The sequence below is a fragment of the Eubalaena glacialis genome, chromosome X (genome assembly GCF_028564815.1).
Source record: "Eubalaena glacialis isolate mEubGla1 chromosome X, mEubGla1.1.hap2.+ XY, whole genome shotgun sequence".
NCBI classification, from domain to species: domain Eukaryota; kingdom Metazoa; phylum Chordata; class Mammalia; order Artiodactyla; family Balaenidae; genus Eubalaena; species Eubalaena glacialis.
In genome coordinates, this window is record NC_083736.1 from 92,356,085 (window position 1) to 92,382,053 (window position 25,969).

The window sequence follows — 25,969 nt, forward strand, 5'->3', positions numbered from 1 at the left end:
TAAATGAAATTAAAAATACTCTAGAATAGAGCAATAGCAGAATAACTGAGGCAGAAGAACGGATAAGTGACCTGGAAGATAAAATAGTGGAAATAACTACTGCAGAGCAGAATAAAGAAAAAAGAATGAAAAGAACTGAGGACAGTCTCAGAGACCTCTGGGACAACATTAAACGCACCAACATTCGAATTATAGGGGTCCCAGAAGAAGAAGAGAAAAAGAAAGGGACTGAGAAAATATTTGAAGAGATTATAGTTGAAAAACTTCCCTAATATGGGAAAGGAAATAGTTATTGAAGTCCTGGAAGCACAGAGAGTCCCATACAGGATAAATCCAAGGAGAAAACACCAAGACACATATTAATCAAACTATCAAAAATTAAATATAAAGAAAATATATTAAAAGCAGCAAGGGAAAAACAACAAATAGCACACAAGGGAATCCCCATAAGGTTAACAGCTGATCTTTCAGCAGAAACTCAGCAAGCCAGAAGGGAGTGGCAGGACATATATAAAGTGATGAAGGAGAAAAACCTACAACCAAGATTACTCTACCCAGCAAGGATCTCATTCAGATTTGATGGAGAAATTAAAAAATTACAGACAAGCAAAAGCTGAGAGTTCAGCACCACCAAAGCAGCTTTACAACAAATGCTAAAGGAACTTCTCTAGGCAAGAAACACAAGAGAAGGAAAAAACCTACAATAACAAACCCAAAACATTTAAAAAAATGGGAATAGGAACATACATATCAATAATTACCTTAAATGTAAATGGATTAAATGCTCCCACCACAGACTGGCTGAATGGATACAAAAACAAGACCCATATATATGCTGTCTACAAGAGACCCACTTCAGACCTAGGGACACATACAGACTGAAAGTGAGGGGATGGAAAAAGATATTCCATGCAAATGGAAATCAAAAGAGAGCTGGAGTAGCAATTCTCATATTAGACAAAAGAGACTTTAAAATAAAGATTATTACAAGAGACAAAGAAGGACACTATATAATGATCAAGGGATCGATCCAAGAAGAAGATATAACAATTGTAAATATTTATGCACCCAACATAGGAGCACCTCAATACATAAGGCAAATACTAACAGCCATAAAAGGGGAAATCAACAGTAACACAACCATAGTAGGGGACTTTAACACCCCACTTTCACCAATGGACAGATCATCCAAAATGAAAATAAATAAGGAAACACAAGCTTTAAATGATACATTAAACAAGATGGACTTAATTGATATTTATAGGACATTCCACCCAAAAACAACAGAATACACATTTTTCTCAAGTGCTCCTGGAACATTCTCCAGGATAGATCATATCTTGCATCACAAGTGAAGCCTTGGTAAATTTAAGAAAATTGAAATCGTATCAAGTATCTTTTCCGACCACAATGCTATGAGACTAGATATCAATTACAGGAAAAGATCTGTAAAAAATACAAACACATGGAGGCTAAACATTACACTACTTAATAACCAAGTGATCACTGAAGAAATCAAAGGGGAAATCAAAAATTACCTAGAAACAGATGACAATGGAGACACGATGACCCAAAACCTATAGGATGCAGCAAAAGCAGTTCTAAGAGAGAAGTTTATAGCAATATAATCATACCTTAAGAAAAAGGAAACATCTGAAATAAACAATGTAATCTTGCACCTAAAGCAATTAGAGAAACAAGAACAAAAAAAACCCAAATTGAGCAGAAGGAAAGAAATCATAAAGATCAGATCAGAAATAAATGAAAAACAAATGAAGGAAATGATAGCAAAGATCAATAAAACTAAAAGCTGGTTCTTTGAGAAGATAAACGAAATTGATAAACCATTAGCCAGACTCATCAAGAGAAAAAGGGAGAAGACTCAAATCAATAGAATTAGAAATGAAAAAGGAGAAGTAACCACTGACACTGCAGAAATACAAGCGATCATGAGAGATTACTACAAGCAGCTCTCTGCCAATAAAGTGGACAACCTAGAAGAAATAGAAAAATTCTTAGAAATGCACAACCTGCCGAGACTGAACCAGGAAGAAATAGAAAATATGAACAGACCAATCACAAGCACTGAAATTGAAACTGTGATTAAAAATCTTCCAACAAACAAAAGCCCAGGACCAGATGGCTTCACAGGCGAATTCTATCATTTAGAGAAGAGCTAACACCTATCCTTCTCAAACTCTTCCAAAATATTGCAGAGGGAGGAACACTCCCCAACTCATTCTACAAGGCCACCATCACCCTGATACCAAAACCAGACAAAGATGTCACAAAGAAAGAAAACTACAGGCCAATATCACTGATGAACATAGATGCAAAAATCCTCAACAAAATACTAGCAAACAGAATCCAACAGCACATTAAAAGGATCATACACCATGATCAAGCAGGGTTTGTTCCAGGAATGCAAGAATTCTTCAATATATGTAAATCAATCAACGTGATACACCATATTAACAAATTGAAGGAGAAAAACCATATGATCATCTCAATAGATGCAGAGAAAGCTTTCGACAAAATTCAACACCCAGTTATGATAAAAGCCCTCCAGAAAGTAGGCATAGAGGGAACTTTCCTCAACATAATAAAGGCCATATATGACAAACCCACAGCCAACATCATCCTCAATGGTGAAAAATTGAAACCATTTCGACTAAGATCAGGAACAAGACAAGGTTGTCCACTCTCACCACTATTATTCAACATAGTTTTGGAAGTTTTAGCCACAGCAATCAGAGAAGAAAAAGAAATAAAAGGAATCCAAATTGGAAAAGAAGAAGTAAAGCTGTCACTGCTTGCAGATGACATGATACTATGCATCGAGAATCCTAAAGATGCTACCAGAAACCTTCTAGAGCTACTCAGTGAATTTGGTAAAGTAGCAGGATACAAAATTAATGCACGGAAATCTCTTGCTTTCCTATACACTAATGATGAGAAATCTGAATGTGAAATTAAGAAAACACTCCCATTTTCCATTGCAACAAAAAGAATAAAATATCTAGGAATAAACCTACCAAAGGAGACAAAAGACCTGTACATAGAAAATTATAAGACAACGATGAAAGAAATTAAAGATGATACAAATAGATGGAGAGATATACCATGTTCTTGGATTGGAAGAATCAACATTGTGAAAATGACTCTGCTACCCAAAGCAATCTACAGATTCAATGCAATCCCTATCAAACTACCACTGGCATTTTTCACAGAACTAGAACAAAAAAATTCACAATTTGTATGGAAACACAAAAGACCCTGAATAGCCAAAGCAATCTTGAGAACGAAAAATGGAGCTGGAGGAATCAGGCTCCCTGACTTCAGACTATAATAAAAAGCTACAGTAATCAAGATAGTATGGTACGCATCCATAAACAGAAATATAAATCAGTGGAACAGGATAGAAAGCCCAGAGATAAACCCACGCACATATGGTCACCTTATCTTTGATAAAGGAGGCAAGCATATACAGTGGAGAAAAGACAGCCTCTTCAATAAGTGGTGCTGGGAAAACTGGACAGGTACATGTAAAAGTATGAAATTAGAACACTCCCTAACACCATACACAAAAATTAAACTCAAAATGGATTGAAGACCTAAATATAAGGCCAGACACTATCAAAATCTTAGAGGAAAACATAGGCAGAACACTCTATGACATAAATCACAGCAAGATCCTTTTTGACCCAGCTCCTAGAGAAATGGAAATAAAAACAAAAATAAACAAATGGGACCTAATGAAACTTAAAACCTTTTGCACAGCAAAGGGAACCATAAACAAGACCAAAAGACAACCCTCAGAATGGGAGAAAATGTTTGCAAATGAAGCAACTGACAAGGGATTAATTTCCAAGATTTACAAGCAGCTCATGCAGCTCAATAACCAAAAAACAAACAACCCAATCCAAAAATGGGCAGAAGACCTAAATAGACATTTCTCCAAAGAAGATATACAGATTGCCAACAAACACATGAAAGAATGCTCAACATCATTAATCATTAGAGAATTGCAAATCAAAACTACAATGAGATATCATCTCATACCGGTCAGAATGGCCATCATCAAAAAATCTAGAAACAATAAATGCTGCAGAGAGTGTGGAGAAAAGGGAACACTCTTGTACTGTTGGTGGGAATGTAAATTGATACAGCCACTATGGAGAACAGTATGGAGGTTCCTTAAAAAACTAAAAATAGAACTACCATACGACCCAGCAATCCCACTACTGGGCATATACCGTGAGAAAACCATAGTTCAAAAAGAGTCATGTACCAAAATGTTCATTGCAGCTCTATTTACAATAGCCAGGACATGGAAGCAACCTAAGTGTCCGTCATCAGATGAATGGATAACGAAGATGTGGCACATATATACAATGGAATATTACTCAGCCATAAAAAGAAACGAAATTCAGTTTTTTGTAGTGAGATTGATAGACCTAGAGTCTGTCTTACAGAGTGAAGTAAGTCAGAAAGAGAAAAACAAATACAGTATGCTAACACATATATACAGAATCTAAGGAAAAATAAATAAATAAAAAAAAGGTCATGAAGAACCTAGTGGCAAGACGGGAATAAAGACACAGACCTACTAGAGAATGGACTTGAGGATATGGGGAGGGGGAAGGGTAAGCTGTGACAAAGTGAGAGAGTGGCATGGACATATATACACTATCAAACGTAAAATAGATAGCTAGTGGGAAGCAGCCACATAGCACAGGGAGATCAGCTCAGTGCTTTGTGACCACCTAGAGGGGTGGGAGAGAGAGGGTGGGAGGGAGGGAGATGCAAGAGGGAAGAGATATGGGCACATATATATATGTATAACTGATTCACTTTGTTATAGAGCAGAAACTAACACAGCATTGTAAAGCAATTATACTCCAATAAAGATGTTTAAAAAAATAAATAAAATAAAATAAAAAAACAAACAAAACAACAACAAAAAATCAGTAGAGGCCCTTGAAAACGATGGGTTTATTTTGCCATCAAAAGTTAATAGAAAGAGTCTCATTTAGTGATATGTACCAGAAAATAGCCTAGAGGATACACTTGTGTGATGAAATTTGTTTAAGTAATAGCATATGTGTATTCAGTAAATTTTGGCAAATGCTGATCAATTTTCATGAAATTGTACATTGACATCTTCAATCTTCACTGTATTTTTGTCATAAATTATTAGTAGCTTATCAGATTTCTGTTGTAACTTTCTCTCAACTTGCAAAAGCTTTGAAGGATCCATCCCTTTAAGGGATTACAGGGTACAAAATAACATTATTATTCCTTGATGTTCACATTTTGTGTAAGCAACAGTTGTATACTGATATGCAGAAAAATCAAGCATAAATATTTAATCCCATAAGAATTATTTTAACACTTATTTCCTGATATTCAGTAAACACAGGTCTAGTCTTCATTCCAGGGGAATCAATGTGGTCATTGTCCACTTGATTCATCTATTCCTTCTACAAATATTTATTGAACAACTACTATGTCCCTGTCCATAGAAATTCAATATTAAATAAGATAGATAAGGTTCTTGTATTCCCACAGTGTATATTCTAGTGTTGAAGGAAGACAGAATATAGACAAATATACATACCAACAAACCAACAAACAAAAACAAGAAAAGTAGTAAAGAATATGTACTAACACATAGAATTTTAAAAGGGTGAAGTAAGTATCTTGTTGGTTTCTTTATTTTTAATTTTTTTAAATTGAAGTATAGTTGATGTACAATATTATATAAGTTACAGGTGTACAATATAGTGATTCACAATCTTTAAAGGTTATACTCCATTTAGAGTTATTATAAAACATTGGCTATATTCTCTGTGTTGTACAATACATCCTTGTAGCTTATTTTATATAATAATTGTTTGTTCCTCTTAATCCCCTACCCCTATATTGCCCTTCCCCCTTCCCTCTCCTCTCTGATAAACACTAGTTTGTTCTCTATATCTGTGAGTCTGTTTCTTTTTTGCTATATTCACTAGTTTGTTGTATTTTTTAGATTCCACATATAAGTGATATCACACAGACAAGGATATATTTGTTTTTTGCTGTCTGACTCATGTCACTTAGCATAATACCCTCCAAGTCCATCCACATTGTTGCAAATGGCTAAATTTCTTTCTTTTTTAAGGCTGAGTCGTATTCTAGTGTGTGTGTGTGTGTGTGTGTATGTATCTATATCTATATCTATCTATATCTATATCTATATCTATATCATCTCACATCTTCTTTATCCATTCATATGTTGATGGACACTGAGGTTACTTCCATATATTGGCAATTGTAAATAATGCTATTAGGAACATTGGGGTGCATGTATCTTTTCAAATTAGTGTTTGTGTTTCTTTCAGATATATACCCAGGAGTGGAACTGCTGAGTCATTGCTGGGAATTGCTGGTAGTTCCATTTTTAGTTTTTTGAGAAACCTTCATACTGTTTTCCACAATGGCTGCACCAATTACATTCCCACCAACAGTGTACAAGGGTTCCCTTTTCTCCACATCCTCGCCAACATTTTTTTTTTTGATCCCAAATAGTCAAAACAATCTTGATAAAGAAGAAGAGAGTTGGAGGAATCACATTCCCTGACTTCAGACTATACTATAAAGCTACAGCAATCATTACAGTACAGTACTAGCACAAAAACAGACACATTGGTCAATGGAATACTATAGAGAGCCCAGAAATAACCCCACACACTTATGGTCAATTAGTCTATTACAAAGGAGGCAGGAATGTGCAACAGGGAAAAGACAGTCTCTTCAATAAGTGGTGCTTGGAAAACTGGACAGCTACATGTAAAAAATGAAATTAGAACATTCTCTAACACTACATACAAAAATAAACTCAAAATTGATTAAAGCCCTAAATGTAAGATCAGAAAACATGAAACTCCTAAAGGAAAACATAGGCAGAAACAGAACACTCTTTGATATAAATCATAGTAATATTTTTTTGGATCCATCTCCTAAACAAAGGAAATAAAAACAAAAATAAACAAATGGGGCCTAATTAAACTTAAAAAACTTTTGTATAGCAAAGGAAACCATCAACAAAATGAAAATACAACCTACAGAATTGGAGAAAATATTTGCAAATGATATGGTCAATAAGGGGTTAATATCCAAACTATATAAACAACTCATAAAACTCAACATCAAAAACAACAAAACAAACAAAAAACAACAACCTGATTTTAAAATGGGCAGAAGACCTGAATAGACATTTTTTCCAAAGAGGACATGCAGATGGCCAACAGGCACATGTGGCTAATCATCAGGAAAATGCAAATTGAAATCACAGTGAGATATCACCTCACACCTTTCAGAATATCTATTACTCTATGTCTTTTGATTTGAGCATTTAGTCCACTTACATCATAGGAATTATTGGTGGGTATGTACTTATTTACATTTTGTTAATTGTTTTCTGTTTGTTTTTGTAGTTTTTATCTGTTCCTATCTTCTCTTGGTTTCTTCCCATGTGGTTTGGTAGATTCCTTTAGTGTTATGTTTGGATTCCTTTCTCTTTATTTTTTTGTATATCCATTGTAGGTTTGTGGGTTGTGGTCACCATGAGGTTCATATATATCAACCTGCATGTATAGCTGTCCATTTTAAACTATAGGTGCTTAGGTTTGAAGCCATTCTAAAAGTACTACATTTTTACTCCCCTCAGGCAAGTTTTGTTTTTGATGTCACAGTTTATACCTCTTTATTTTGTATATCCCTTAACTAATTACTGTTGTTATAGTTGATTGTACTATTTCTTATCTTTAAACCTTCATACTAGCTTTTAAGTGATTGATTCACTGTGCCTATACTATATATTTGCCTTTACCGATGAGATTTTTCCTTTCATATATTTTCTTGTTTTAGTTGTAGCCTTTTCTTTTCCACTTAAAAGGACCTTCTTTACATTTATTGTATGGCTAGTTTAGTGGTGATGAACTTCTTTAGTTTTTCTTGTCTGGGAAACTATTTTTCCTTTAATTCTGAATGATAACCTTGCCAGATAGAATATTATAGGTTGTAAGATTTTTTTTTCCCAACACTTTAACTATATGTTGCCAATTCCTTCTGGCCTATAAATTTTCTGCTGAAAAATCAGCTTATAGTCTTACAGGGTTTCCTTTGTATGTAACTAGCTGTTTTTCTCTTGTTGACTTTGATTCTCTCTATCATTAATTTCTGCCATTTTAATTATATGTCTTAGTGTGAATTTCTTTGGGTTTATCTTGTTTAGGAATGTCTGTGCTTCCTGTACCTGTATGTCTGTTTCCTTCCCCAGGTTAGAGAATTTTTCAGCGATTATTTCTTCAAATAATTTTCTCTCCCTCTCTCTCTCTTCTCTATCTGGGACCCTTATAATGCAAATGTTAGTACATTTGATGTTGTCTTAGAGGTCTCTTAAGATCTCCTCATTAAAAAAAATTCTTCCTTCTTGCTGTTCTGATTGGGTAATTTTATTATTCTATCTTCCAGATTGCTTATCTGTTCTTCTGTATCGTCTAATTTAATATTGATTCCCTCTAGTGTATTTTTTATTTCAGTTATTATATTATTCAGGTCTGATTGGTTCTTATATTTTTTAAGTATTTGTTGAATTTCTTCTGAGTTCCTCCATTCTTCTCCCATGTTTGGTGAGCATTCTTATGACCATTTCTTTGAACACTTTATTAGGTAAATTACTTATCTTTATTTTATTAGGGTTTTTTTCTGGGTTTTTTTTCTGCTCTTTCTTTTGGAACATATTCTTCTGTCTCCTCATTTTGTTTTACTTTCAGTGTTTGTTTTTATGAGTTAGGTGAAACAGCTACTTTTCCTGGTATTGAAGGAGTTCCCTTGTGTGGGAACACCCCCTGTGTATACTGCTTATGCCTGGCAGCTTTGGCAGGCCATCTTAAGCTGGAGCAGGCATGAGCCAGAGTTAGTCTCTGAGAAGCACCGTACCTGAGACTGCCTTGGTGTGGTAGATGGAGCTGGAGCAGGTATGGGTTGTGGGGAGTCCATGAGGAACTCAACCCATGTTGTTCACCAAAGACTCTGACCCCAAAGAGGGTTCCAGAAGTCCCTGGACTGATTGGCAAGTCTCTAGTGTTAGTAAATGGATTTTCTTCCCATATAATATAGGTGCCCTTTAAACTGCTGGGTTCTTTTGCTGTGTCTCAGGATAAGCAAGTCTGCACTCAGGTTCCTCAGCAATATCCCTTCTTACTGCAGAGTCAGGGCTGTGGTTCCCATGGATATTGTGTCTGTTTTTCCTACCCGTTTCTATGTGGTCCTTCTATATGCAGCATCTACACAATCAGCCTTCAGGTCTTTTTTAAGAGAATATGCTCTATATGCAAGTTGTGGATTCAGTGTGTTCAAGGAAGGAGGTGAGATCAGGGTCTCCCTACATTGCCATTTTGAACTCCTCTCTATGGTTTGGTTCTATAGTCTGACCAGGACAGGTTCTTATAATTTTTCTAAACCATGGATTTGCTTCTTGTTGAATCTTGCAATAACTCACATTTTCAGGACCAGTTCATGAAAGGCTTATTTCATATTAGATTTTGTTAAGCACTATAGATTGCCTTCAGTGTTAGAAAATAAAAAATGATATATCCTATTTCATATCTTTCAAGGAAGATGGTGGGAGCCTACTTCATGTCTATGTCAAAGGACATCTCAAGCACATCACATTATTTGTAGTATAAGCTACCAAGGCAAAAATAATCAAAACAGATTGACTAGGTCAACCACAGTAGAAGAATCCCAGGCTGGTATGCAGGTTTGATATGAGAGATGAGTCAACTTCATGTCAAACATGACATGTGTGATTATTTGAGTAAGGATTTTAGAGATATTGAATAGGGTTAATAGATTTTTTGCTCCTTCAAGTTAGTAAATTATGTTTATTTGTTCACATATAAATCAGATATTTTCAATTAATAATAGAAATAGCAAACACTGTATTAAAGAGTTTAAATTGAAGAATATTTTTATTTCCAAAAATTTTTCTTAAAATTTCTCTTCTTAGTGATCTCTATAGATTCTTCTACATTCCTTTTTCTTTATAGTACTTCTCAGATTTTTTAAAATAATCATTACAATGTCAACAACTTTTTTCTTATTATTACTTCAGGCTTATAAAATTTTCCTTTCCCTTGACATATTTTTCAGATATTCTTTTTAATATGTCAATAAGCGTCTGCCTCCAAATTGACACTGTCCCAAATGATTGATCAGACATAATCTAAAGAAAATTGATGAAGTGGGAAATCAAAGGTTATGTCTGCAATTTAGAGGCTTCCATCTGGCCTTTGGATTTAAAATGTAAGTAATGTGTATAAGCAGTTGCATCATTTTTTCTCTCAATAGACAGATAGATGATGGATACATAGATAGAAAGATAGATAGATAGATAGATAGATAGATAGATAGATAGATAGATAGATAGATAGATATAAAATTCCCTAGCCAAGCCTCATTTAGTTTGTTCCTAAAACAAAATGTATATATAAATAGATTTTGGGGTGCCAGAATCATACAATTTTACCTTTCTAGAGCATGCTTTTAGAAACCTACATTGTAAGAATTCTAAATCAGTAGAATTGCTATGAAAATTGGTGGAATTTACAAACAAAATGCGTATTTCTCTATTAAGCATATGATTTACATTTTAGACTTGCATTGCAATGTTTCGAGATATTATCAAAACAATTTAAATGTTCTTCTCCTGGTGTGATGCTGAATAATCTGTGCTCTAAACACTTTACATATGATTTTTTACATATACTCAGAGATCACTCATTTTCTTTCCCACTTGGATGCCCAAATGTATTAACAACTTCTTTTCTTGAAAATGAACTAATTCTGAAAAGGTGCATCACTAACTCCGGGAAAAATTGTTTCTGAAGAATGAGTATACATTTCTAAACAAAAATTAGGAACCAATTTTTTCACCAACATACTTAAAACATGCTAAAGAAACACACCACATAACTCAAAATTCTTCTGCTAGTGACAGATAAATAGGATTTCCTCTGCATTCTGGTTTCTATTGACATTTATTGTTTTAAAATGTGTGTGGTCCATGGATACCTGAGTGCTCCCAGCCTTAATGGGTATTAATTTCATTTTCTTCTTGTACATTATTATGCAGCTGCACTTCCACCCACACTCCATTATCTTCCACAGTTTTTAAAGAATCCACAAGCCAAATTCACTTACAAAAAGCCTTGTTTCATTTATTCTCTTTTTTTTTCTTAACACCTTTATTGGAGTATAATTGCTTTAAAATTGTGTGTTAGTTTCTGCTTTATAACAAAGTGAATCAGCTTTACATATACATATATCCCCATATCTCCTCCCTCTTGCACCTCCCACCCACCCTCCCTATCCCACCCCTCTAGGTGGTCACAAATCACTGAGCTGATCTCCCTGTGCTATCTGGCTGCTTCCCACTAACTCTCTGTTTTATGTTTGGTAGTGTATATATGTCCATGTCTCTTTCTCACTTCATCCCAGCTTACCGTTCCCCCTCCTTGTGTCCTCAAGTCCATTCTCTACATCTGCCTCTTTACTCCTTTCCTGCCCCTAGGTTCTTCAGAACCTTATTAAATTTTTTTTTAGATTCCATATATATGTGTTAGCATACAGTATTTGTTTTTCTCTTTCTGACTTACTTCACTCTGTAAGACTCTAGGTCTATCAATCTCACTACAAAAAACTCAATTTAGTTTCTTTTTATGGCTGAGTAATATTCCATTGTATATATGTGCCATATCTTCTTTATCCATTCATCTGTCGATGGACACTTAGGTTGCTTCCATGTACTGGCTATTGTAAACAGAGCTGCAATGAACATTGTGGTACATGACTCTTTTTGAATTATGGTTTTCTCAGGGTATATGCCCAAAAGTGGGATTGCTGGGTCGTATGGTAGTTCTAGTTTTAGTTTTTTAAGGAACCTCCATACTGTTCTCCATAGTGGCTGTATCAATTTATATTCCCAACAACAGTGCAAGAGGATTCCGTTTTCTTCACACCCTCTCCAGCATTTATTGTTTGTAGACTTTTTGATGATGGCCATTCTGACCAGTGTGAGGTGATACCTCATTGTAGTTTTGATTTGCATTTCTCTAATGATTAGTGATGTTGACCATCCTTTCATGTGTTTGTTGGCAATCTGTATATCTTCTTTGGAGAAATGTCTATTCAGGTCTTCTGCCCATTTTTGTATTGGGTTGTCCGTTTTTTTGAAATTGAGCTGCATGAGCTGCTTGTAAAATTTGGAGATTTATCCTTTGTCAGATACCTCATTTGCCAATATTTCCTCCCATTCTGAGGGTCGTCTTTTTGTCTTGTATGTTTTCCTTTGCTGTGCAAAAGCTTTTAAGTTTCATTAGGTCCCATTTGTTTATTTTTGTTTTTATTTCCATTGAAACCATTTCCTCTAAGATCAGAAACAAGACAAGGTTGTCCACTCTCACCACTCTTATTCAACATAATTTTGGAAGTTTTAGCCACAGCAATCAGAGAAGAAAAAGAAATAAAAGGAATACAAATTGGAAAGGAAGAAGTAAAATTGTCACTCTTTGCAGATGACATGATACTACACAGAGAGAATCCTAAATGTGCTACCAGAAAACTACTAGAACTAATAAATGAATTTGGTAAAGTAGCAGGATACAAAATTAATGCAATGAAATCTCTTGCATTCCTATACACTAATGATGAAAAATCTGAAAGGGAAATTATGGAAACACTCCCATTTACCATTACATTTTTTCTTAATACAAAGTACAGACATTAACCTCCAGCTGTGTATTTTTAGAAAGAATGAAATGTTTTCTTAATTTCACTTTCAGATTTTTCATCATTAGTGTACAGGAATGCAAGAGATTTCTGTGCATTAATTTTGTATCCTGCTACTTTACTAAATTCATTGATTAGCTCTAGTAGTTTTCTGGTAGCATCTTTAGGCTTCTCTATGTATAGTATCATGTCATCTGCAAACAGTGACAGCTTTACTTCTTCTTTTCCGATTTGAATTCTTTTTATTTCTTTTTCTTCTCTGATTGCTGTGGCTAAAACTTCCAAAACTATGTTGAATAATAGTGGTGAGAGTGGGCAACCTTGTCTTGTTCCTGATCTTAGTGGAAATGGTTTCAGTTTTTCACCATTGAGGACGATGTTGGCTATGGGTTTGTCATATACGGCCTTTATTATGTTGAGGAAAGTTCCCTCTATGCCTACCTTCTGCAGGGTTTTTATCATAAATGGGTGTTGAATTTTGTCGAAAGCTTTCTCTGCATCTATTGAGATGATCATATGGTTTTTATCCTTCAGTTTGTTAATATGGTGTATCACGTTGATTGATTTGCATATATTGAAGAATCCTTGCATTCCTGGAATAAACCCCACTTGATCATGGTGTATGATTCTTTTAATGTGCTGTTGGATTCTGTTTGCTAGTATTTTGTTGAGGATTTTTGCATCTATGCTCATCAGTGTTATTGGCCTGTAGTTTTCTTTCTTTGTGATACCTTTGTCTGGTTTTGGTATCAGGGTGATGGTGGCCTCGTAGAATGAGTTTGGGAGTGTTCCTCCCTCTGCAATATTTTGGAAGAGTTTGAGAAGGATAGGTGTTAGCTCTTCTCTAAAAGTTTGATAGAATTCGCCTGTGAAGCCATCTGGTCCTGGGCTTTTGTTTGTTGGAAGATTTTTAATCACAGTTTCAATTTCAGTGCTTGTGATTGGTCTGTTCATATTTTCTATTTCTTCCTGGTTCAGTCTCGGCAGGTTGTGCATTTCTAAGAATTTGTCCATTTCTTCCAGGTTTTCCATTTTATTGGCATAGAGTTGCTTGTAGTAATCTCTCATGATCCTTTGTATTTCTGCAGTGTCAGTTGGAGAAGGTGAGAAGAAGTTCTGGGAGTCTCTCTATGGGGGAGGGAGGAAGGGAATGGAAATGGTGAGAGAGAAGATGGAGGCTTCCACTGGATCCACTGGTAATGTTTCATAGGATGCTGGTGGATGCAGGAGATTTTGCTATATCCTTCCTTATCCATTTTAACATATTTGAAATAGCACACCATGACTTAAAAAGTCACTGGGAGAAGTGGAAGAGGGCGGTATCCACAAACAGGCAGGCACCATCGGGGGCAGGCTCGAGGAGGAGAATTGCAGATTTACAGTGCACCCAATCTCCCCTGCTCTGTAACTTCTCCAGCATGGTCAGCTTCTCAGGTGCAGACCCAGAAAACTGGGCCTTTCAGTTCCATAGGCAAGAGGGGTTCAGACACCCCAGGACTCTCCAGGAGGTCAGCCATAGCAGGATGCAGGAGAGAGAGGTGACTGAAGACAGAGGGGTATGAACGGGAAAGAGTAGAAGGAAGGTATGGGAGGAATGGAGGGGTGTCAGAGTAAGAGTTGGGTGGCAGACAGGGGAAATTCTAACACCCATGGGCCATATAGAAACCAAGAGAGGGACCACTCCCCAGACATCAGTACTGCTCAGCTCAGGGAAGCTGAGAACTGACAGTTCCAAGAAAAATTGAGAGACACCTGGCTATCCACACCCATCGCCATCACAACTGGTAGGCCTTGGTTGTGCGTTCTTCAAAACTTTAAAACATCTTGTACATATACTTAAATGAATTCTCATATATTACATAGGATTGACTGGTGTGTGTGTGTGCCCACGCACGCAAGTGCTTTAATTTACAAATGTGAATCCAAAGCCATCGTTCTGCAACTTGCAGTTTGAAGTCAGGCGGATGCTTTCGAAAGCTGTGAGAATGGCCTGATGCATTCCTTTGGACTGCCACGCTTTATGCTACTGGATGCTAAGCCACGTTGCATTCATCCATTTCCTTACTGACAGGAATTTGGAGTGTTCCCAGTTTTTCCCATCACCAACACCCTTGTGCATGTGTTCTTGTACACTGCAGGTACCAGCCTGTCTCTGGAAGAAGTACCAGGCAGCGGACTTGCCGGAACATAGAGGAAATAGCTTTTATTTTTCCTTCCAGTTTTAAGATCTTGGGCTCAAAGCAAGGACTCTGGAGTCAGATTGATTGGTTTCAATCCTGCCGCTGATTCCCACGAGCCAAATGACCTTGGGCCAGTGGCTGAACCTCTCAGTGCCTGTTTCCTCACCGGTAAGAGGCCAGTAATAGTTGGTACTATAGTTCTAGGTGTGTCACGCGGATGCATTACTATTTATGCCCAGCGCTTAGAAGAGTGCCAGGCACAGAGTCCGTGCTGGCGCTAAGTTGCTTTCAATGGATTCTGCCAGATTACCTCCCAAATGGATCTCTTGCACCACCGCCACAGGGGTTTGCTCCTAACCTCTCCCACCCTCGGAATGGTTAAGCTCTTTGAAGGTTGTCAACCTAGTGTGTGAAACCCGATTCGTGGTTTTAGTTCACATCTCCAGGATCAGCGGTGGGGAGCATCTTTTGGGGTGTAACTGGCCACTGTGATTTCCTCTTCTTTGAATTTGCCTCAGAGCGGGGGAAGGGCTGATGGAGCGAGGCCAACCCCAGTCTGTCCGCCAAACCCGCCTGCCAATAACGTTTGCTGAGCCACATTTGATGGAGCAGTTGAGACAGAGACCTTACAGAACGAAAATACGATCCCTTTGCTCTCTGGCCGACCCCTGATCACTGACTGCGGGACTCCTGTGCCCATTCTCCTGTTGGGTCGTAAGGCTTGCGGCGGAAGGGAGGCTGGCAAATGCTTTCGGCGCGTGCTAGGCGTCCAGCGCCTCCATCTTGACGTTTCATCCTCACCACCCCTGGAGCCCGGCGCCCTCACTCCCCGACCCCCTGTGTAGATGGGAGACGGAGGCTCAGAGCTGTGACTCTAACCGGAAAGGGGAGGTGGGACAGGAGGAGGCGGGCCGAGAGGCTTGACAGAGGGAGGCACTCCCACCATCCCCTTCGCCAGCCCACTGCCCGGACCGCCCACAGGCTTGGGGGCAAACCAGAGGCCCTCGACCCCATTGGTTAGGCCTCGAGGGGGCGGGCGAACAAGGCGCCCGCTGGTTGGCGGGGGCCGGACCAATGAGGAGGCCGCGGCGCGGGCGTGGGAGGTGCGCTGGAAGCCGCGCGTCGTCTCGTTTGAGGCGAGCTTGTGCGGCGCCTGAGGTGGCTGCCGCTGACCTCTGAGCGCCGCCCGCCTCGCCCGCCGTGACCGCGACCGCGACTCGGGCCATCGACCGTCGCCCCGGTTCCGGCACCGCCAGGGTCGCGACATGAGCTCCCCCGATGAGGTGTCTGTGTGGGGAACGGGTTTCGGCCCAGAGGGCGAGGAGCGGGCCGGCGTCGGCCTGGCCGACCCCGCAGTCCCGCAGGGACCCGACCCAGGCCCCGAGCTGGGGAGCCGCGGAGCGGCGAGGGCGGGGGCGGCTTCCCGGACCCCGAGGGCGGCTTCCCGGACCCCGAGGGCTTCCAGTCGGAGCGGGAGATGCTGGAAGCGGGAGGGCCGGTGCTGTGGGGCCGCGAAGGCCGACCTGGCTCCCCGGCTGACGACACGAGGGACCTCCTGGACCTGGCCGAGGAGTCTGCGGCGGCCATCCTGCTGCAGCTGGCCGACTGGGACGTGCTGGGCGTCGCAGACACCCGTCCCTGGAGAGCTGCGCCGCCTTCGAAGTGTCCGCCGTGTGGGCCGGCCTCGAGGCGGGTCCCGGCGGTCGAGGAGCGCCCGCCCAGAGCTGTGGGGAAGCGCCGCCGGCTCCGACCGGCCCTCTCCACCTCGGTGGGCCCGAAGCGGGCCGGGCCTGGGGAAACCCTAAGAGAGGCCCTAAGCGTAGGTTGAACGTGGCTGCGGATCGCCAGCGGCTCCCGGAGGAAGGCCTGGCCTGGCTGCTGTCCGACCCCGAGTCCTCAGATGAGTTCAGTGAGACACAGCTGATGACGGTGAGCACTTACCCCAGAGGAGGAGGCCAGGCCGAGCCCAGCAGACCCGAGGATCCCGGGGACACTCCCAGACACTCGAATTTCCAAGTCAGGGAGAATTTCCTTCATGTGCGAGGCTCTTCCCTGTCCTCGGCTCCGCGAGGACTCACTTCGGTTGTGGAAACGCAGGGCGTGGGAGAGCAGGGCATCTCTTCCCCTAAGAAAATGCGGAGTGTGCTCTGGGGGAAGGGGGGCAGCAGGCCCAGCTACCCGGGAGCTGCTGCTGCTGCTGCAGGTGGCCTGCCGCGGGTCACTCCTAGGAAGAAGGGGGCCCAGGAGAAGAAATCCCTCGGGGGAGCCTCCAAACTTGCCCTGGGGACAACCTTCCCTTCCGGGGGAGAGCGAATCTCGGCAACTCCCCTGGAACCGGCCACCTTGCCCCCAATCTCTGGTATTCCGCTGCTTGGGAGATCCAAGAGGTATACCTTGGTCCCTTCGGGAACCAAACAGTCCAAGCACACCGGTGCTGGGAAGAAATCCGTGGCCAGGCGGGCAAGGGAGTCTGAGGCGGTGGCGGGAGAAGATAAGGACCCAAATAGAGACCCAGCCCCAAAGGGCCAAGTGAGTAGGCCATGCTCCTCCTCTCTGCCCACTCTTCCCCCCCCCTCCGCTCCAACCGCCCCCAGGACACACGTCTTCACCCATGCTGCCTGTGTCCATCCCTCAGGGGTCGTCATTGGGTGCCCCTCGGTCACTGGGTCATTAGGATGCCAGATCGGGCTCCTTTTACTAGGGACAAACATTAAGGTAGCACTTCGGGTGTGCTGGGCCCGGTTCTCCACCCTTGGCCTGTTTCCAGCCTCCTCTGCGAGACTGGGGCTGGGATGGAAGGGAGGGCTGGTAGCTGAATTGGGTCGGGGGATCCCTTAAAAGCTTCCCCGAAAAGCCTCAGTATTTAGACTCACCAGCTTCCTGAATCCTACTTCCTAGCTGTTCCCCAGACCTTCCTTGCAGGGGGCCTGGGCTTTCTCAGTGCCCCACTGTTGTCCCTAGATCAGCTCTGCCTGCTGGCCTGGGACTGACTGAGGGAGAAAGTGCTAATGAGATCAGCCTTTAAATTCCCTTCCCAATTCCCTGCCTCACCCCGGCCCCGAATCACACAACTCTCTCTCTCTCTCTCTCTCTCTCTCTCTCACACACACACACACACACACACACACACATACACATCCTTAGTCCAAATCGGTGAGAAATTCTTGTTTCAGCTGCCAACTCACAGGCCAGGCACATCTTTTCCACGCATGCATCGTGGAAAAGCCAGCAGTGGCGACCTCAACACCAGAGGCCCCCAAGATCCAGGAAACTCAGAGCCCTTGGCCCTGAACCAGGGAGAAGTCATGCCCAGGGGGCCTGTCCCCTCAGGTGAGTGTCGTGGGTTTGATATGAGGGGAGGGGAGAGGGGTTGAGGACAGAAACCTCTGGCTCTGTCTCTGCTGGGGGCACAGCCTTGCTCCCAGGCAGCTTCTCCCACAGGAGACGGGGTGCTGGCAGGGCTGGCCTTGAGCCACATCATCCTCTGTGTGGGGTTTGTGCGGCCGGGGTGATCGGTGGCAGTGCCCGCAAACAGCTCCTCCGGGTGTAGACTTGCAGGGGAACAGCCTTTTCTGTTAAGTCCTGTTCGCCCACATTGCTCTCCCACGTGCTGGCTGTGGCTGCAGCTCTGGGAGGGTCGAATCCAGAGCCACAGTCTTTGGGGATCACGGTGGTGAAATGGCTGCCCCCGGGGAACAGGGGAGGCAGGCCCAGAGAGAAGGTTCGGGCTGCTGGGCAGAGCAGGGGCGGCTTGTTGCCAGCGGAGGGTGGTGCTGCCTCACCTCACGTTAGACCCCGCTTGGCCCTTTCCACCTCACTGGGAGCCTGGGAAGCTGGATTGTGTGTCCTTTCCCTCTCAGGTGACCGGGAGCCACTTGACCATCCCCCAAGACCGGAAAGGCAGCAGCAGCCACTGGGAACGCCGGGCTGTCCTTGGGTAATGCTTCCTCTGGCTCCTGGAAATGCAGGCCCAAACTCGAGGGTGGGATCTGGGTCCAAGTTCAACTGACATGTGTGGGGCCCCCCCTCCCCTGCCCCCATCGCGTACCCCACGGAGGGAGCCCACCTCCTTTCCACTGAGGAGCCCTTGCCAGTCTAGCCACCCGGCTTTGGGATGGAGGGCCCTGGGGAGAGGAGAAGGTGGAGGAGAGAGGAGGCCAGAGTATACTAATCATTTCTCTTCCTCCTGTGTCTGCTGGCCTAGTGTCTCATGCTACAGAGAGAAATAGACGACCTTAAGGAGCAACTTGGTATGAGGAACCAGGGACGGAGAGCGGTGTCTTAGTGCAGAACCCGGGTGGGCACCTGGGGTGGGGGTGGGCTGCAGGTGCAGTCGGCCTCGCAGGGACCAACATCCCTGTGGGGAGGAGAACCTAGCAGGCCTGGCCCTGGAGCCGGCTGTGCATGTACAGCTGGGCGTGTGTACAAGTAGCAAAGTACTGTCTGGACTGCATGCACACTTTGCCAACCAGACCAGTCCTAGGGAATCTCCTTCTGATCGGACTTTTAGAGATGCCTCGTTGATTTTTCCCTTGAACTGCTGCTTGGTGTGGCTTCTAAGGTTCTTGTTGGATTGTTTGTTTGTTTGTGTGACGAGTTCTGACTGGTTGTGGCACGGCCCACAGCATGAGAGCTGCTGGCACATTTTGTTTCCCTTTAGGAACCGGTTCCACATTCAATTCGGGTGGTGGGGAGTGATCAGGCCCAGAGCTCTTTGCATCGGGTCTGGAGGGGGTTTCAGGTTGCAGGGCTAGGCGGTTCCTCACGGGGATAGGGGGACGGGCTTCTATATCCCTCTGTCTGGAGCGCCTGCTAATGCCTGTCCCTGTTGCAGCCGCCATGCAGTACCTGGCTGACAAGTTCCAGACCCTTTGAAGTGAGTGTTACACACACCGTACCCCTTCCCACAGTCCTGGCTGTTGAGCAGGGCTGGGGGCTGGCCCTGGCTTGAGGCTCTTCCCTGACTCCGCTGTTTCACAGGTTGAGCCCAGCGTCTTCCTGCAAGAGGAGCAGCTGGTACCTTTGGGGCCCGGGAGCTGTGGCCAAGCTCGTTCCCTCCTGTTCTGCCTCAGCTAGGGCTTCCTCTCCCCCTTGTTTTTTTGCCCCCACCCCGCCCCAGTTTCACAGCAGTTTCCAATTAAAGTACCTCTCATATTCTGTGTTCTGCCTTCTCTCTGGAGGGTTAGGGGTAGGGGTAGGGGTAGGGGGCCGGGGCGGGGCGCTGCTCCACATCAGAGCCTTTTCCAGAACAGTATCTCTGGCATCCTGTGGTGGGGACTCTGGGCCAGCCTCTGCTACCATCCCTGCAGTCAAGCCAGCGGAGTGCCCCAGGTCTGGGTCCTGTGTGTGCTCTGCCAGGCCACATTGGCACGTCCTCCCTTTCCCCCGAAGGCCCTCTTCTAGTTCTCTCCAAACCCCCCTCCTCCTTTGGGGTCTGGCGGTTCCCATTCATCTCTGCCATTCCCCCTCCCCATCAGCAGGAACTCATGACCCCCTTCCAGAGCTCCAATCTGGAAGCTTTCACATCCTCCCTGCCCTAGCCAGCTGACCACCCTCCTCCAGCCTGGTCGTCTCTATACCCTTGAGTGGAAATTGGCCCTTCAGGTTCTATGGCAAGTGTGGTTAGTAGGTCTGTGTTCTTGCATGGTCCCCGTCAAATACTCTTCCACCCGCCCCATGACACAGATTTTCCTGGAAATGATATTTCCGTGTCCCAGCTCAATCTCCCAGACTGCCTCTTTAGGACACACGAGATTGAGTCTGAACTCCATGTTCGATTTCCCCCTCACTGGAGGTTGGGGAGCACTTCCTTCCCTCAGCCGGGACCCAGGGCTGTACCAGCCTGAGACTCAGAAGAACAGATTTGTGTTTGAGTGAGGCGAGGGTGGTTCTGCCTGACACCCTTCCCGAAAGACCGGTGTTTTACTACACAAAAGGGGGTATGAGGGTAGATAGGACATTCCAGGTTGGTGACTGTGTCCCTGTGTGTGAATAAAAGTAATCAGGGATAATCTCCCTTGAGGGAGAAAGATGTGATTCAGGGAGTAAAGGGAGTAGAGGCTGGTCCAGGTTCTGTAAGGCATTGAATGAGCAAAGGCAAGGGTCGGATCTGTTTTGTTCAAGGGTTGTCGTTAAATTCCCAAAACATAGGAGGGGGGTGATGCAGAAGTCACCAAACCCCACGACAGGGTGTCGGGATGCTCAAAATGTTGGATTCGCTGCAGGAGGCTCTCGATCGTACTCTGTGACCCTGTGATGTCTGACAACTACTGTGGGTGTGGATGGAATGAGATTGGGAAGGGTGGCTCCTCAGAGTAGCTCATCTTAGAATCAGGGGACCCATATATGAGACCACCCAACATGAGCTACCGGGGACAGGGGCGGGATGGGCGCGGTGAGGATGGGAAGTAAGGAGTGACTGCACCTGGACAATGGGGAGCACTTGGGTCCACCCTTCCCCCATATTCTCACCCTGACTCGCTTCCAGAGTTCATGGCATGAGCTCAGGTGGACAGACCACAAGTGGGATGGGACAGTCACAGACCTCAGAGTCAGAAAAGAACGTTCCTGGGACTGAATCCTTCCACTCAAACCCCTCCCTGGTGAAGGTGGGCTTGACTGCTTAGTTTACAGCTTTGACCCTGAACTTGATCCAGTGGTTATTGCTTGGCGGTGTAGCACATCTCGCTGCTGTCTGCGTAACTAAGTTTGGCAGAGACCTTCCAGCTGAGGTTTCTGCTCACTGAGACGTGCAGGCAACTTGTGCCCGGGGAGAAGTCCAGCACCAGCACCAGCACCGCCTGTCGGCAGAGGGGTTCTCGGGGCTGTGGTCACCAGTGTGAGGAAATAGAGAAGCTTGTTGAAAGGGAGGTGACATGGGAGGGCGTGACCTCAACCCTTGGTGATGCATTTTCCCTGCCTCCCTTCCCTCCACTGAGCACACAATCTCTCTGTTCCGTGTTCTGACCAACTACCGCAGAAAAATGTTGCTGGAAACATGTATATCACAGGCTGTGGCTTGGCCCTGAGCTTTCCAGTTCCAGAGGGAAATAGTGGCAGGTCATACATCTAGGCCCCCGTGGGTAGGAGGAGGTCAGAACCCCGCCCTCATTCAGTTCACCCCATTTGCCTTTCCCCTCAAGCCCCTTCTCCAGCCTGGGAGACAGTGGCGGCTGGCCTGGAGAGCCCTAGGCCCCATCCTGCCTGCTTCTGCTCCCTGCCCAATTACTGGGAAGATGCCCCCTCCCCACCCCACCCACTCCACACCAGCACCAGCCCAACCACAGGCCAACTGCTCTCTCTGACTCTTGGGGGGAACTGATACAAACAAAGAAGGTAGGTGTAGGTGAGCCTTGGAGAGGGAGCTGGGTGTGGTGGGCAGAGTAATCATGCCCAAAGATGTCCAAATCCTAATCCCTGCTCTTGGCTTATATGTTACCTTGCATGGCAGCAGGGGGTTAAGCTTGCAGGTGCAATAAAGGCTGCTACTCAGCTGAATTAAGGTGGGGAGACTCTCACCTGCATTGGCCGGGTCCAGCCAGGCACATTGGGGCTGCCTGGGTTGCCATGTGGGCTGTCCCTGCATGATTCCAGCGCGCAGCATTCAAATGACTGCAGTGTGCTTGGTGCCCCCTGTGCTTGTGCAGTGTTGAAGTCCTGGTAATACCACTCAGACACAGGTGGATGCCAGGCCGGTAGTTTTGGATCCTCCTCTGTCCAAGCCCCCTCTCTTGTCCTTTTGATGCACCCGCCGGCCTGACTTTTACAGTAATCAATCATTCACTTTCTCTTAAAGGTTTTACAATTGCTATTTAATAAAATTACCCTTCCAAAGATATAAAAGACAAATTACATTGAATTAAATATAAATCAAACACACCACACATATGCACATTGTAGAGACCATAAGCCCTCAATTAGACAAATAATTATTAACTGATCACTCCATGTAACTACTCAGTTGATGGAGAGGTACATTGCCCATCCAGAAGTCCCCTATGTGTCCCTTTCTGTGAAGGAATCCAAATGGATAAGTCTACATACTGCCTGATTCCATTTATTTCACATTCTTGAGAAGGCCAAACTATAGGGATAGAAAACAGATTGGTCGTTGCCTGGGTCTGGGGGTTAAGACAAGGCGTTAAATTACCAAAGAGCATGAAGCAATTTTGAGGCTGATGAAAATGCTTTTTGTTTTGATTGTGGTGGTGGTTCTGTAACAGAATATGTTTATAGAGGCTCATAGACCTTGTATGTAACTTATATCTCAGTAATCCCATATTATTAAAAAAAATTATAAAAAGTAGAATTCAACTGCAGGAATAAAAAACTGTAGAAAAAAACAAACAGATGGAGGCTAAGCAATATGTTACTAAACAACCAATGGATCACTGAGGAAGTCAAAGAGGAAAACAAAAAATACCTAGAGACAAATGAAAAGGAAGACACAACAATCCAAAACCTATGGGATGCAGCAAAAGCAGTTCTAAGAGGGAATTTTATAGCAATACAATCTTACCTCAGGAAACAGAAAAAATCTCAAGGAAACAACCTAAGGTTACCTAAAGCAACTAGAGAAAGAACAAAGAAAACCCAAAGTTAATAGAAGGAAAGAAATCATAAAGATCAGAGGAGAACTAAATAGAGATGAAGAAAGCAATACAAAAGATCAATGAAACTAAAAGCTGGTTCTTTGAAAAGATAAAAAAAAAATTGATAAACCTTTAGCCAGACTCATCAAGAAAAAAAGGGAAAGGACTCAATTCAATAAAATTAGAAATGAAAAAGGAGGAGTTACAACTGACACCACAGAAATACAAAGGATCATAAGAGACTACTACAAGCAAATGTATGCCAATAAAATGGGCAACCTAGAAGAAATGGACAAATTATTAGAAAGCTACAACCTTCCAAGACTGAAACAGGAAGAAATACAAAATAGGAACGGACCAATCACAAGTACTGAAATTGAAACTGTGATCTAAAAACTTCCAGCATACAAAAGTCCAGGACCAGATAGCTGGCTTCATGGGCAAATTCTAGCAAACATTTAGAGAAGAGTCAACACCTATCCTTCTGAAACTATTCCATAAAATTGCTGAGGGAGGAAAACTCTCATACTCATTCTACGAGGCCACCATATCACCCTGATACCAAAAGCAGACAAAGATACCACAAAAGAAAAAAGAAAAGAAAAGAAAATTACAGGCCAATATCACTGATAACCATAGGCACAAAAATCCTCAACAAAATACTAGCAAACCAAATCCAACACTACATTAAAAGGATCATACACCATGATCAAGTGGGATTTATCCCAGGGATGCAAGAATTTTTCAATATACACAAATCAATCAATGTGATACAACACATTAACAAATGGAAGAATAAAAACCATATGATCATCTCAATAGATGCAGAAAAAGCTTTTGACAAAATTCAACACCCATTTATGATAAAAACTCTCCAGAAAGTGGGCATTGAGGGAACCTATATCAACATAATAAAAGCCATATATGACAAACCCACACCTAACATCATACTCAATTGTGAAAAGCTGAAAGCATTTCTTCTAAGATCAGGAACAAGACAAGGATGTCCACTCCCACCACTTTTTTTCAACATAGTTTTGGAAGTCCTAGCCACAGCAATCAGAGAAGAAAAAGAAATAAGAGGAGTCCAAATTGGAAAAGAAGAAGTAAAACTGTCACTGTTTGCAGATGACATAATACTACACATAGAAAATCCTAAAGATGCTACCAGAAAACTACTACAGCTCATCAATGAATATGATAAAGTTACAGGATACAAAATTAATACACAGAAATCTCTTGCATTTCTATATGCTAACAATGAAAGATCAGAAAGAAAAATTAAACAAACAATCCCATTTACCATCACATCAAAAAGAATAAAATACCAAGGAATAAACCTACCTAAGGAGACAAAAGACCTGTACTCTGAAATCTATAAGACACTAATGAAAGAAATTGAAGGTGACACAAACAGATGGAAAGATATACCATGTTCTTGGATTGGAAGAATCAATATTGTCAAAATGACTATACTACCCAAGGCAATATACTAATTCAGTGCAATCCCTATCAAACTACCAATGGTATTTTTCACAGAACTAGAACAAAAAAATTTTTTAACTTGTACAGAAACACAAAAGACCCAAATAGCCAAAGCTATCCTGAGAAAGAACAACAGAACTGGAGGAATCAGGCTCCCTGACTTCAGACTATTCTACAACACTACAATAATCAAAACAGTATGGTACTGGCACAGAAACAGAAATATAGATCAATGGAACAGGCTAGAAAGCCCAGAAATAAACCCATACACCTATGGTCAATTACTCTCCAATAAAGAAGGCAATAATATACGATGGAGAAAAGACAGCCTCTTCAATAAATGGTGCTGGGAAAACTGGACAGCTACATGTAAAAAAATGAAATTAGAACATTCTCTAACACCATACAAAAAAAATAAACTCAAAATGAACTAAAGACCTAAATATAACACCAGATACTATAAAACTCTTAGAGGAAAACACAGGCAGAACACACTTTGACATAAAGCACAGCAATATGTTTTTGGATCCACCTCCTAGAGTAATGAAAATAAAAACAAATATAAACAAATGGGACCTAATTAAACTTAAAAGCTTTTGCACAGCAAAGGAAACCATAAACAAAAGTAATAAAACCCACAGAATGGGAGAAAATATTTGCAAATGAAGCAACCGACAAGGGATTAATCTCCAAAATATACAAACAGCTCATGCAGCTCATTATAAAAAAAAAAAAAAACCAAATGACCCAATCAAAAAGATGGACAGAAGATCTAAATAGAGATTTTTTTCAAAGAAGACGTACAGATGGCCAAAAAGCATATGAAAAGACCACAGCATCACTAATTATTAGAGAAATGCAAATCAAAACTACAAT

General features: G+C 42.6%; 1 pseudogene; it reads left to right on the forward strand.

Annotated features, from left to right (window-relative positions):
• The first annotated feature begins 16,282 nt into the window (after positions 1–16,282).
• LOC133082549 (uncharacterized protein CXorf49 homolog) lies at positions 16,283–19,892 on the forward strand (annotated as a pseudogene).
• The last annotated feature ends 6,077 nt before the right edge of the window (positions 19,893–25,969 follow it).